The following is a 12,724-nucleotide window of genomic DNA, read 5'->3' as shown; positions in this document are numbered from 1 at the left end:
GTGTTGCTTCATGTCAGTCCCTTTACCATACCAACACTCAAGAGCTTCAGCTGCAAATTATTGAAATAAATAAGGGTGAGTCGAACAATCATCATGAATCCTGTTTGTCATATAAACACAGATACAGTATGCAAAGTTAATCTGATGAGAGACAACCCCAAATTACAACATACAATGACAGAATTATATTTAAGCCAAAATAAATCAAATAAATGGTTCTCAACAAATGTATTAAATATCAGAAATCAGTCATCAAATTAAATGGCTGCAGCCTTTAGATGTACAGTTTTCTGTCATGGTGACGTCTGCATTATTTGTCTTTCTAAAAACTAACACAGTGCCCGTTCAAAATGTGCCTGTTCAGAAAAGACCATTTGCTTATGATTTCTTGAGAACTGCATATGTATGTATCAACTGATAATTGTATCCATTAAAAAGATAAAGATTTAACAAATTAAATGGTTTAGATCCAGACAGAAACCTCACCAGTGAGACTAAATAGAGGTTGAACCGTAGAAGCAGTTTAAAGCCCTCCATTGGTTGATTCTGCTGCCAATCAAATGTGTCTGCGCTCCTATTGGCTAGTTTTACTGCCTCCGTCTTGTTGTTTGCTTGTTTAGTCATAGTTTATTAATATTAAACGTGTCTAATGTCCAAATTGCACCAAAAGAGTGTTTGTCTCCACAGTAAATCACCTGTTGAGTGTTTTGATGGTTGTTTATTTGTCCTTTAGAATGTAAATGCAGTGAAACAAACAGAAAATAACATTGTATTTCTGTCATTCATGAGCTTTCTCTCTCTCAGAGAAAACTTTCCAGCCTGTCTCTCTGTTGCTCACTCACGTGCTCAGCTCGCTCGCCCTCTCTCTCTTTTTCTCTTGTCTTTCTTAAAATGAGTCAGGAAACCCGCAACAAAGCCTAACTTTTAATGTTATCAAACAAAGAGAGATGTTGTACTCTCTCTTATGGCAGGATAATACAGCTGTGATCATGACATGGAGTCACAGAGCCCAGAAGCCCCGCCTCACTACTGCAGGGCTGAGTGGCAAAGTTTGCGGATGTGAGGAATAGAGCTTAACTCTAAACTTTTTCAATTCATTCTCTTTGATAGTTCTTATTACTATGGATATAATCCCACCTCCGACCACAATGTGAGTTGCAATGGCAGAGTGGCGCTATCTGTATTTCTGCTCATTGAATCCATGTGCAGAAGATGTAGCAGATGCAATGTTGTTCATGAGGTATTTTTATACATTTCTGAAAAGCGCCTGAGACATCCAGCACTAAGTCTTGAACGTACATGCCAAGTTTCGTTCATAGCACACAGTTCAATAGTAGTGCTTAGGTCTCTTAAACGTTTTCAAGTCATTAACACTATGGATGTAATCCCACCTCTGACCACACTGTGGGTTGCAATGGCAGAGTGACGCTGTCCATATTCTGCTTGTTGACTCCATGGGCAGAAGAAAAAGCAAGTCAATGTTATCAACGTAATTTATGAGGTATTTTTATATCTTTCTTGAGAACCACTCATCCAAACAACTTCACACATTGACATTGCACTTCCAAGTTTCCCCAGCAAACCACCTGCCAGGTATGAAGTAGATCAGATGAACAGTTCTAGAGATACGTGAAGGACAAACCCACATGCACACAGACAGAGATTCCTTGCTTTATATAGAGAAGAGAGAGATGGAACGGCACTATGTAAAATGATTGTACATGGGACATTTCTATGGAGAATAAAGAAAAACTTATGTTTTAAGTCAGCATAAGTCAGCACCTGGCAGACAAACTATAAAAAATAGTAGAATTATGAACTACCTGACATGACAGGTACCTGCAGAAATGCTGTTTTAAGAGTGAGTGAGGTTACCTGTGCTGGAGAGTGTCCAGATGAGAGTGAGAGACAGGATCAGCTTCATCATGATGAGTAAATCTGCAGATTACAGGAAATATTTTATGTAGTGAACTCGTGTTTAAAAAGAGGAAGTTACTGGTCACACTTAAATACCAGGGGTAGTTTTTCGCTTTCAAAGCAGCAAATGAATCCACTTTCTTGCTGTAAACAGCTGCAATACACAGTTCAACAAGCCATCAACTCTTTGTCTTTTTCACCTGCAGTAACATCTGGATGAATACATATATAAATTATTATCATTTATGGTATTGTTAATCATAGCACTATAATTTCTTTAAAAAGAGCAATATTTTTGAACAATTGGAAAATAAAAAATGATAATGTAAATGATACCATACAAAAAAACACAACAAAACAGCAGGTTAGATTTTATATTCCAGAGCTATTCAGTGGTAAAATATGTCCAAACTGTTTCAAACATTTTTAAGCTACTGTAAGTTAGCACAGTAAGTTGAGAAATGATGAGAAAAATTATGACAAAGTTCCATAAAAAAATTTAAATAAATATTGGATCATAAAATGTTGTCAACATTAAGAAGTGAAAGTCTGATAATGATAACAGCTACACCTCAGTACAGGAATGAAACAACATGATACACATCAGAAGTTAAGTTGAATAGAATCAAATGCAGCTATTATATTATTAAAGAACTATCATAAATTATTATATTATATGAATTATAATCAAGGCCTTCAAGGCATCAAAATGAACATCAGCCTTGAACATCATATCAATAAAGTTTCAGAATTATTTTAATAAAACTCACCCAGTTAAAATTCAACACATCTAGTGCATCAACAGAAAAAGGAAAACTTAAAAAAATGTGTTGAATTTATTGTGAAATGTCTCCAAGATAATTGTTACTCTAAACTGAAAATTGTCCCAGAAGAAATGTCTGTTCTTCTTCTCTGGTCAGAATGAAAATAATGCTTCTAAAACTGTTTCACTTATACGTCCACCAATGACGTCTCAACCTCTTCACTGTTTTTTCACAGCCCAAGGACACAGTTTCACTTCTCTACATGATACTGACAACAAAATATCAGTGTTTCTGGTCACACACGACTTACTGAGAAAAAGTGTGTGTGTGTGTGTGAGAGAGAGAGAGTTGGAGAGTGTATGTAAAAACAAATTAAAGAAAAAATTGTACACTATGTTTAAAGTGGCAGCAGGAAGTCGTGTGAAATCAAACAGCTTCAACAACAAGCTACACAACCTTTCACTGATCCTTTCTTTCTGCTTCACTACTTCCTGCACTGGCATTGTGGTAAATAATCTGCAAAGCACTCGCTGATGGGGATTTTGTTTCTTGTGAGGACACAGTAATAATGGAAGGTAAGTAATACAGATGAACATATTAACATTTTATGCAGCTCAGATCTTCTTTCATCTGGATTTTGCTGTTTGGACTGTTGGACGATGTTACTGTAAAACTATAAAAGTAAGATTTTGAAAAGAGGAAATTACACTCTTGATCTTAAAATAGGACATGAGAAATTTGGATATTTGTTGTCTTCGATTTTGTCATTTAACACTGGTTTCTTGTAACATTTAGAATTAACTTGCTCCTCCACCTTAAATACAAATCCTTCATTGGGCTAGGACCAAGCTACATCGCTAACTCCTTGTTAACTATCTGCCTTCAAGAACACTGTGATCATCTGCTGCTGGTTTATTGGAGATTCCAGCAACAGCTGAAAGAAAACTGGGGATTCAGCCTTTGTCAAGCCCAAAGCTAAAAATGTATCTCTCACTTTAGCCTTTAACTAGCCATGACTCTCCTGATACAGGCAGAACTTATTTTTTGCACTCTGCTTTGCACTTATGCACTGCTGCTTCTTTTAAAATGTTGTATTTTACTTGATTTTATGCACTCTATGTATTCTATATTTTAACTTTATTATTATTATTACTACCAGTGGGTTATATCGTCTGACTTCTGGTATGTATTCTATTTTCACTTTATATTGATATTATTTTTATTATTATTATCAAGTGGGTTTCATTTTCCATCATGTTACATGTTACATTAATGTTTTGATGTTTTTATTTGTTTTTATTGTTCATTTTATGTCTTTTTTCATGGGAAGCACTTGGTGCATGTAATTCCTTTGTTGTAAAGCTCTTTAAGCTGCATTTCCTGTATGAAAGGTTCTATACAAATAAAGTCATCATTATCACTATGGGGGATTCAGTCCCTTCTATTTCAGAGGGAAACAACGTACTTGTCATTCTGCTTAATTTATCTGACAGCTTGTTACTGGTTACTTTACAGATTAAGAGTTTACACACAAAACATACAATCAGCAGATAAATATGATGCGTTAATATAGATTAAGCTATCCAGCAGTATATAAAGCTAAAGCTAAAACTAAAATGAGCTCCATCTTGACCAGACGTTAAGTTAGCAAAGAGGATTAGGGCCACATGTCAAAAATGTTTGAGTTTAAAGTCAGAGTTCTGACGTATTAAGTAAATGTAAGTCAATGTAGTGCCAATAATACTTCTGCCCTTTTACCTAAGTATTGTTAGTGTGGAATTAATAGTTTAAAGGTTTCAGTACTTTGTCTACCTCTGCTAATACCAACAGAGAAAGGGTGAGAAGTGTGAAGGAGGCCACATGACTGAGTTTGCCTTGAGCCCCCAGATCACTAAATCTGCCCCACCTTGGGCTGTGAAAAAACAGTGAAGAGGTTGAGACGTCATTGTTGGAGGTATAAATGAAAGTTTTAGAAGTGTAAGTTTCATTCTGACCAGAGAGGAAGATCAGACATTTCCTCTTGCACATTTCAGAACAAATTCAAGACATTTTTATAAGTTTTACTTTTTCTGTTGATGAACTGGGTGTGTTCAATTTTGACTGGGTGAGTTTTATTAACATATTCTGAAATTCTATTCTATGTTGTAGTTTGTGAGAGAAAATTGAATACTTGGTTATCATTTTATAAATCACTTGTATAAATGTTACAAATGTTGTTGTGATGTAATGTCATTCTGGTAAACATGTTTGGGGACGAAATCCTCTTTGGCTAGATGAACTCTTGAACTTGTTTCTATCTGAGGGCTATTTGGTGACCTCTGGGGTTAGCTAGAGATATCTTTGCCTTCATCCCACTGTTTTAGAGACTGTGTGGAGGTACCTAGAGAAGCTTAAGTTGAAGGATGTCATGTTTGAAGTTATTGATTAACCATGACGTCTCTGTAAGAACTTATGACCATACTTGTTTGTAAGTAGGTGTAACAGTATGTGGAAGTGTCCATTAAGGGACAAGCTTTGCTTCTGGAGAGGTATAAAGCTGTCTGGTTTGTGTTCACAATTATAAGGGAAAGGGCCAGCTGAACAACATGCTTTCTCTCCAAAAATACAAGATGATTGTATTTTTGTCTTGTGTTTTGTGTTTGGACATTTGTCTAATTGTTACTGATGGTGTGATGGATTGTACAGTGTCTACAACTGCTTAATGTGCTAACTTACCATAGCTTAAGAATAGTGAAGCAATTTGGACATATCAGAAAGCTCTGGATAACAAAATCTAACCTGTTGGGTTTTTTTTTGTTTGTTTGTTTTTTAAAGAAATTACAGTGATATAATTAACAATTATATAATAAATGATAATAATTTATATATGCATTCATCCAAACATTACTGCAGGTGAAAAAGATTCATTTTGCTGCTTTGAAAGTGAAGGAATACAGTTCCTTTGTTATTCAAGTGTGTCCAGTAACTTCCTCTTTCTTAACACAGGTTCACTATATAAAGTATTTCCACCATAATCTGCAGATTTACTCATCATGATGAAGCTGATCTTGTCTCTCACTCTCACCTGGACATTCTCCAGCACAGGTAACCTCACTCACTCTTGAAGTCATAGTGAAACTGAAGTTAGAGCATCTTTAGTTTCTGTGTTGTGACGTATTTTTCAGGGAAACTGAGTATTTGAGTGGTGTACAAGAGGGATTTAAATCAAATCCTTTGCATTTGATTGGACTGCAAAAAGTGGGCGGGGCTTACAAAGTTATACGATAGGGAGCTACAGAGGACTGTTGGCTCCACACACCTCCCTCACATGTTGTTAGATCAGGAGGAGGATGAGGGAGAGATGAATGAATTAGACCTCACCCACATTGTTCTGCATAACTGTCAGCTAGCTCGTAGGTTCTGTACGCCAGTCAGTAACTGGCAGAATTTATAGTCATGGAAGAGGGACATAAGAATTAGAGAAAGCATTTGATTGGACACAAAATTAGTATACGCCCCGAGTGCAGGATGAGTCAATATTTTTTTATTGTTTTACAGGAAATGACAAACACTAAAGTACCATCAAAAATCAAGTTATCAAGTTACAAAAATTGATGGTCTTGGCTAAATCATATAAACGCCAGCACAGACTTGAATAACAGAACATTCTTATGTGGTTTTGCTTTCAAAAATTGAAATGAAACTATAATCTTTCACCTCCTACAGGTTCTGTGTGGTACAGAAAAACAAACAAACAATAAAGAACATTGCTGGTAAACATTTGCAGAAAGCAATTATGTTTTCTTTCAAAAAACATATTAAGAGGTATATAAAGTAATTTTTTGGTAGTCTCTGTTGCTCTTGTGTCATTTCTACTCCTGCCATTATCCAGTGTCCACTCTACTTTTAAACCCCTCAGTATTAACTTTAGATATTGCAAGCTGCAAGATATTAATTCCAGGTGTAGTTCTCCCTACAGTATATATGTCTACCCAGCCAAAACTTCTCACCAAATCCTGCTTTTGGTCTTTAACACAGAAAATTGTCCACTGCCCACTATTGTTGTTGTTGATAACAATTCATTGGATTTACATTTGATTCTCATCAGATTAATATTGCATACTGTATCTGTGTTAATATGAAAAACAGGATTCATGCTGATTGTTCAACTCACCATCTTTTATTTCATAAATTGCAGCTGAAGCTCTTTGGTGTTCGAGTGGTGAAGGGACTTACCATGTCTCCCAAAGCTGTATATTTAATGAGTTGTGTGAAGTTCTTGGCCCAGGTGAAGGTATCTGTAAAAGTATTGAAAATAAGTCAGATTTTTCCAGAATGGCATTCACTTATTGAGTTTTACACTTTTGAATTACAGTGTTCGTTCTATGTTTCTCTTTACAGCAACAATGAATGCGGCTGCAAGAGCTTACAATGATAGGGAGTGTGCGCCATCCTCCCTTTATACCATTGGAAATCACAAACTTTCATTCAATCTTGGTTTTGAAGCTTCAGCTGAATTTGCTCGTGTGTGCAACGCAGATGACTGTGACCCTAGATACCTTCCTAGAGGTGTTCCTAGTAAGTAAAGAGAAAGGTTTCCCTTTTTAAAGACACAAAATCATATTCACATGTAGTATCAGTCTAATGTCGGTCACAGTGAAGGACAATAAGTCACTGTGTGTCTTGTGCAGTTTCTGCCATGTCCCCTATTCTGTTTCAGTCATGTTTGTGGCACCGAGTGAAATGCTCCCGCGGTGTTTCCCCTGTAATAAATCATCTTCTGCTGTGTGTAACAAGAAAGTAGAGTGTGTGGGAGAGCAGGACCGCTGCATGAGTATGACTAGTGAGTCCTCATGATCATTTTGTGCCTCAAAACACATTGTTGTTGCCTTTAAAGTGTCAATTTCCCGCAAGTTCAATTTTGAAAAACCTTTAAAAACTGTGGTCTAACAATGATTTTGTCATCCACAGTGGAAGATAAGGAGGGCAAAGCAGTTCGTGCCCTTGGCTGTGTCTCTGCAAACCTCTGTGAAAGTATTACTTACATGAATATCTTCCCAGAAGCTAAATTCCTTGATACACCAAGATGTTGTGAAAGCAACTTCTGTAACTCAGCCTGGTCTGTCAAACTGAATGTGATCCCTTTGTTTTTTGGACTCATTACTCTTATTGTATATTAGAACAAAGAGAAACCAACAAAATAGCAAAAGTACACATGCAGTGTGTGTGAATAAGCAGCCCATTCTCACTCGTCACATACCGATGGTTGGTCAGGACCCTGTGGCATCACTTTTTAATGCACTGGGTACCGCCTCAGTGTCATTTTTTGACTTGCAAGGTTGTTGGCAGAAAGTTGGAAATCAGCAGGTAACACGGTTCAAGACCATCTTGAAACCGACTAAACCGGGTGTTTTTAGTGAGACTATGGGACATTTGCAGCCATTTTAATTTTATTGTGTGACCATGTGGTCAGTCATTATGTGTTTTACGTTTTGGCTTATAACTCATGAACCGTGAGGCTTATCCAAACAATTTGTATTGTGTATTCCTTGGATAATACCAAGTAGACTGATATAGGCCACGCCCATTTGAGCCTAAAAATGCTTCCGCCATTTTGAATTTTGTCATTTTGAACACATTTTTTGCTTTCGCACATTTTTCATCCAATCTTAACCACACTTGGTTGGTACCAAGCCATAACTCTTCAGATCTAATTCGGATTGACACCAAATTTGGGAATCTTGTACAAACAATGACAGTGCATCATTGTGTAAAATTTGTTACAATTCTATCCACAGGGGGTGCTACTGTAATATTTTAACATGATAAACTTTTTACACAAGTTCTCCATGTCAATGTGCACTACATATTGAAACATGGCGCCAATAGCCCCACCCTGTGGCCATTAGTGAAACACCACCATACTACTTATCAAATTCCATTATTCTTAAATATAATATTCCATGTTGACTAAATTCAACAGAGTTGCACAGATGTGGATGCTGAACAAGACTGTAGCATTTGACACAATTTCACCTGTAGGTGGTGCAACAAGATTTTAAAAAATTCCTACCAGAGCAGAAACAATGGCAGCAACTGGTAGCAGCTGCCAGCATCAACAGCAGCAGCTAGTAGTTTGCAGCTCTCACACAATTTCTTTAGAATTTTTTTTTTTTACTTTATCCCAAACCATGATCTTTCCCTAACCCTAATTGTTTGTTTTTTTTGCCTAAACCTAACCAGACCTTAACCACAGCATCGTTACACCATAAAATATGATTATTTTTTAACAGTGACTGCAGTGATATTGCACATTGAAAAATGACACTAAAGAGACACCCAGTGCATTAAAAAGTGATGTCATGGGGTCCTGACCAAGCTTCAGTATGTGACGAGTTGGGAGTGGAAATGTGTTGTAATAAGCCAAACAATACATCTATCATCTTCTCACTTATTAAAACAGTGAGATGCTTTTTAAGTTTTGAATGTTTTAGCTTGCTAAATAATTATTTTAACCATAAATGCAGCATCCCAGTAAGAAAAAAATATATTGTATAGTACAAAGTCTTGTAGCACAAAGTCAAGACGTTGTGATATATTACACAACAAGCTAGGTAAGCTCTGTTAACGCAACTGTGTTATCAAAATACCAATACTACAAATACTATGTTTCGTTTTTTAAGATTGATTCTATCATCAATAGGATTGATACAAGTTTAAGTTTCAGTGTCTCTCTTCTACATTGAACCCATTTCATTCAAGAGTAGAACTGTCTGTGCAAACAATGTTCTGTTGTTGTAAACACATCTTAGTGCATGCACTCCTTCTCCACTGCTGTTGTCATGTACACTCAAACAATGCACATACAGCACACATCCCTGCAACGTGCATCCCTGCAGGACGCACCCTGACAACTGTCTTGTTTTTTTAATATGTGTGTGATTAAGTAATCAATTGTGGAAAGAAAAAAATGGCTTTTTGTGTGCTACATACATGTTTTTTTTTTCTTTTGCTTTGCTTGCTACATACATGCTTCTGTTGAGAATCAAACCCATGTCTCACAGGTGGCAGAACGAAATTCTACCACTCACCTTACAATGATTGCTTACTTTTGGAGTGGTCATGAAAGTGTATTCAGATTTTGCCTATTGCTGATGATGCATTCACCTCATAAATCATACACCTACATGAATCTTTCTTAAGGTTTCTTAATAAACTTCTTAAGGTTTCTTAATAAACCTTAAGAAATGCAACATTTTACATCGACAACTGACTTTTGCCTGTGTACACCACAGAAGAAGGAACATGTCACCCAGTGCAGCAGTGTGGCTCATTGATGAGTTTGTCATATCAACAGAGGTCTACAGCACAGAGGAATGAGATATATCAGTATATCAGTAGGATGAGATCATTGTTGGTTCAGCCTTTCTCATGAGATTTGTTGACAATAAGAAAAATATAGACAAATGCCAGATATATCCTTTAAACTCTCAAGAATGTTCCTCTGCTTTATGCATGTAACTACAGTGATTGTGTATTGTATTGTGTTGCTCTAATGTGCTAATGTGCTGCTTTCACTAAACAGCCTGTATATACGTTGTGTTAATAAAATTCTAATAAAATGATGACAGGAAGAGACCTGCATTTAATCTTAAAATGTTTTTGCTCCTTGTTAGTTTACCCTCTACAGATTTATTGTTCAGGAAAGAAGACAGTAATTATCTGCACAGTCATAGTTGTTTAACACAGTTTCCTACAGTACACAAGTTTTCCCTGGAAGGTGGTTTTGAACCTGCAATGAGACACAGTGCAGATTGTTCAGGTCACAGTTGATCCAAAATAATTTCAGAACTACAAGTCACTAATTAAAAAATCCTTGTGAAACATAGTACACACTCAGTATCAACCGAGCTCTTGGTAACTCATTTTACTGGCTTGTCTCAAGTTCCTCATACTTTTGCATAAGTTCGGACTTTGATGTTGACATAATGGAAGTCGGTGTGGATTGGTGAACAAGGCTGTGTGGTTATTAGCTGAAAACATGGTATCAAAGGTCTTTAATGATTAATCCTGATTATTTCAATACTGCAGTAAAATGAACTAAAACTGATACCTTCCTGAAAAAAGGTAATACATCTTTAAGACTTCATTGTCTAATTTGGTAAATGAATAATGAGAAATACATAAAATTTGTATTTAATTTGTCAACATGGAGAGCCACTGTTTTTTAGCAGTAGCATATATTTTGACCCTTTACCTCCTGAATGTGTGGATACCATTAACTATTTGTATTAATTAATATGGCAAAGCAGGAAGGAGAGAGAGAGGACATCCTTGCCTGGTTGTTTTTTTCTACATCCAGAGGTAAAAGTAACTACTGTTATCCCCAACCCTAAAGTCTAAAAAGAGTAAATCTCACACTTTCTCACTGGAACCACACCCTGCCCAATAAAGATTGCTCACTGCCTTCTAAAACCACAGACATTCTATCAGGGTATTTTCTGAGTTATTGCAATAAAAAAATTCTGCATACTGTTGGCCACTTGTACTTTATTACATTTTAACTAAATAACATGAGCACAAGTGAACAACAGTGTGCAGGATTTCTGGTTCCTTTTCAGTCTGCAGAGTCCTTGGTCCTGTCAGAGAAGTCATAGAAGTTTTGAGGAGATAAATTGATATTTAAAATTTGAAATGAGCCTTTCAAGAACTTCAAATGTGTCACATTTAGAAAAGAAATATGAGATGTTATGTCTTCACGTGTGCTCATCCCACCAGTCACAGTGCCACAAATACTATGATAATTAAAGCTGTAAGCAGCGATGATCAGGCCCTCGCACCCTTGCGCACGTCAGGGCATGGCATGGCGCAGCTGGACGACTTCTGTAACAGGCATGTAGATCCGTCTTCAGACGCAGGCTGTTTTCAGACAGTGTGAGAAAGAGATAATCACTTCCTTTGTCCACTATTTTGCCTGCTGCTGGGGCTGCTGTGCTGAAATGTGGTAGGGGGCGCTATGGAGCCAGTTTGCATCACTGACTCCATGCGGCCTGGAAATTGCAAAATCGGCATTAAAATCGCAACTTTGATCCAAAATGACCGACTTCCTGTTGGACTTAGGATATGTCTCCAAGAGACTTTTTGGTGCATCTTGTCATGATACATATGCATACCGAATTTCGTTCTTCTATGACAATCCGTGTAGAGGGGCTCAATTTTCTAGGGTGCGCTGTTGAGCCATTTTGCCCCGTCTTTTTGCAAGACCCATAAAATATTAAAGTTTTCACCACTTCTGATACATGTGCAAAGTTAACAACTTTTCGTGCACGTTTAGCCCCTCAAAAATGCGTTTGTTTCGGAAGAATAATAATAATAACAGAGAAAAAGAAAAAGAATTCCTTCAGATCCAATAGGGCCTTCGCACCGTTTGGTGCTCGGGCCCTAATTATTAAGGAAACTTCTTTTAGTCCTGTTTACACTTATAGAGCTCATTTGTTGCTATGAATGGCCTTCAGTTGTATTCATAAACTGCTCCCTGTCAAGGGAGTAGCAGGAGATGGACCCAAATGCAGGGAAAAAAAGCCAGAATGAAATGAAGAATTTCTGTTAAATAAAGATTCAGGTATGCAGGTGCAGCAAAACAAAGGATCCAACCAGACTGAATTGAAATACAGGACTGAAATACTAACTGAACTAACGAGGAGATGAGGTGCAAGTGGGGAGATGGGCGGAGAAACCCAAGTGAGGGGAATGAGGAATGAAACAGGAGAACAGAAAAGAAGCTGATAGGCTGTGGAGAACACTGGGAAAAAGGCGGGGCTAACGAGGATGATGCAGGGCAGGTGTGGAGGAAAAAGCAGAAAAAACACAAGAAAAACCCAAAGCAGCAGAAAACGTCATAATAAACCGAAATACATAAACCTGTCTAAGAATATACATGAATAAACTTAAATACACAAGTACATTATAACCTATAAACTCTTATTTATAGTTTCATGATGATGCAGTTCTGCTCACATGGCACACAGAGACTGTAAATGCAAATTATTCAAATCTACAGAAAC

The 12,724-nt window shown here is 37.0% G+C and overlaps 1 protein-coding gene and 2 long non-coding RNA genes across 6 annotated transcripts in view; 1 reads left to right on the top strand and 2 right to left on the bottom strand.

Moving 5' to 3' along the window:
• The window catches only part of LOC122988678, a 177,704-nt gene that overhangs the window by 36,831 nt on the left and 128,149 nt on the right, over window positions 1-12,724 (bottom strand). The window lies entirely within an intron of this gene.
• Window positions 1-12,724, top strand: part of LOC122988685 — a 142,705-nt gene that overhangs the window by 34,834 nt on the left and 95,147 nt on the right. The gene's annotated exons all lie outside the window — the stretch shown is intronic.
• Window positions 7-2,934, bottom strand: LOC122988689. Its single transcript, XR_006404859.1, has 3 exons — window positions 2,688-2,934; window positions 1,876-1,938; window positions 7-50 (listed from the first exon to the last, which is right to left on the bottom strand). It is a non-coding gene; the product is annotated as an uncharacterized LOC122988689 (long non-coding RNA).

Source organism: Thunnus albacares, chromosome 9 (genome assembly GCF_914725855.1).
Source record: "Thunnus albacares chromosome 9, fThuAlb1.1, whole genome shotgun sequence".
Taxonomy (NCBI): domain Eukaryota; kingdom Metazoa; phylum Chordata; class Actinopteri; order Scombriformes; family Scombridae; genus Thunnus; species Thunnus albacares.
The sequence above is the reverse complement of the archived record's forward strand: the minus strand, read 5'-3'. Positions and strand labels throughout refer to the sequence as shown.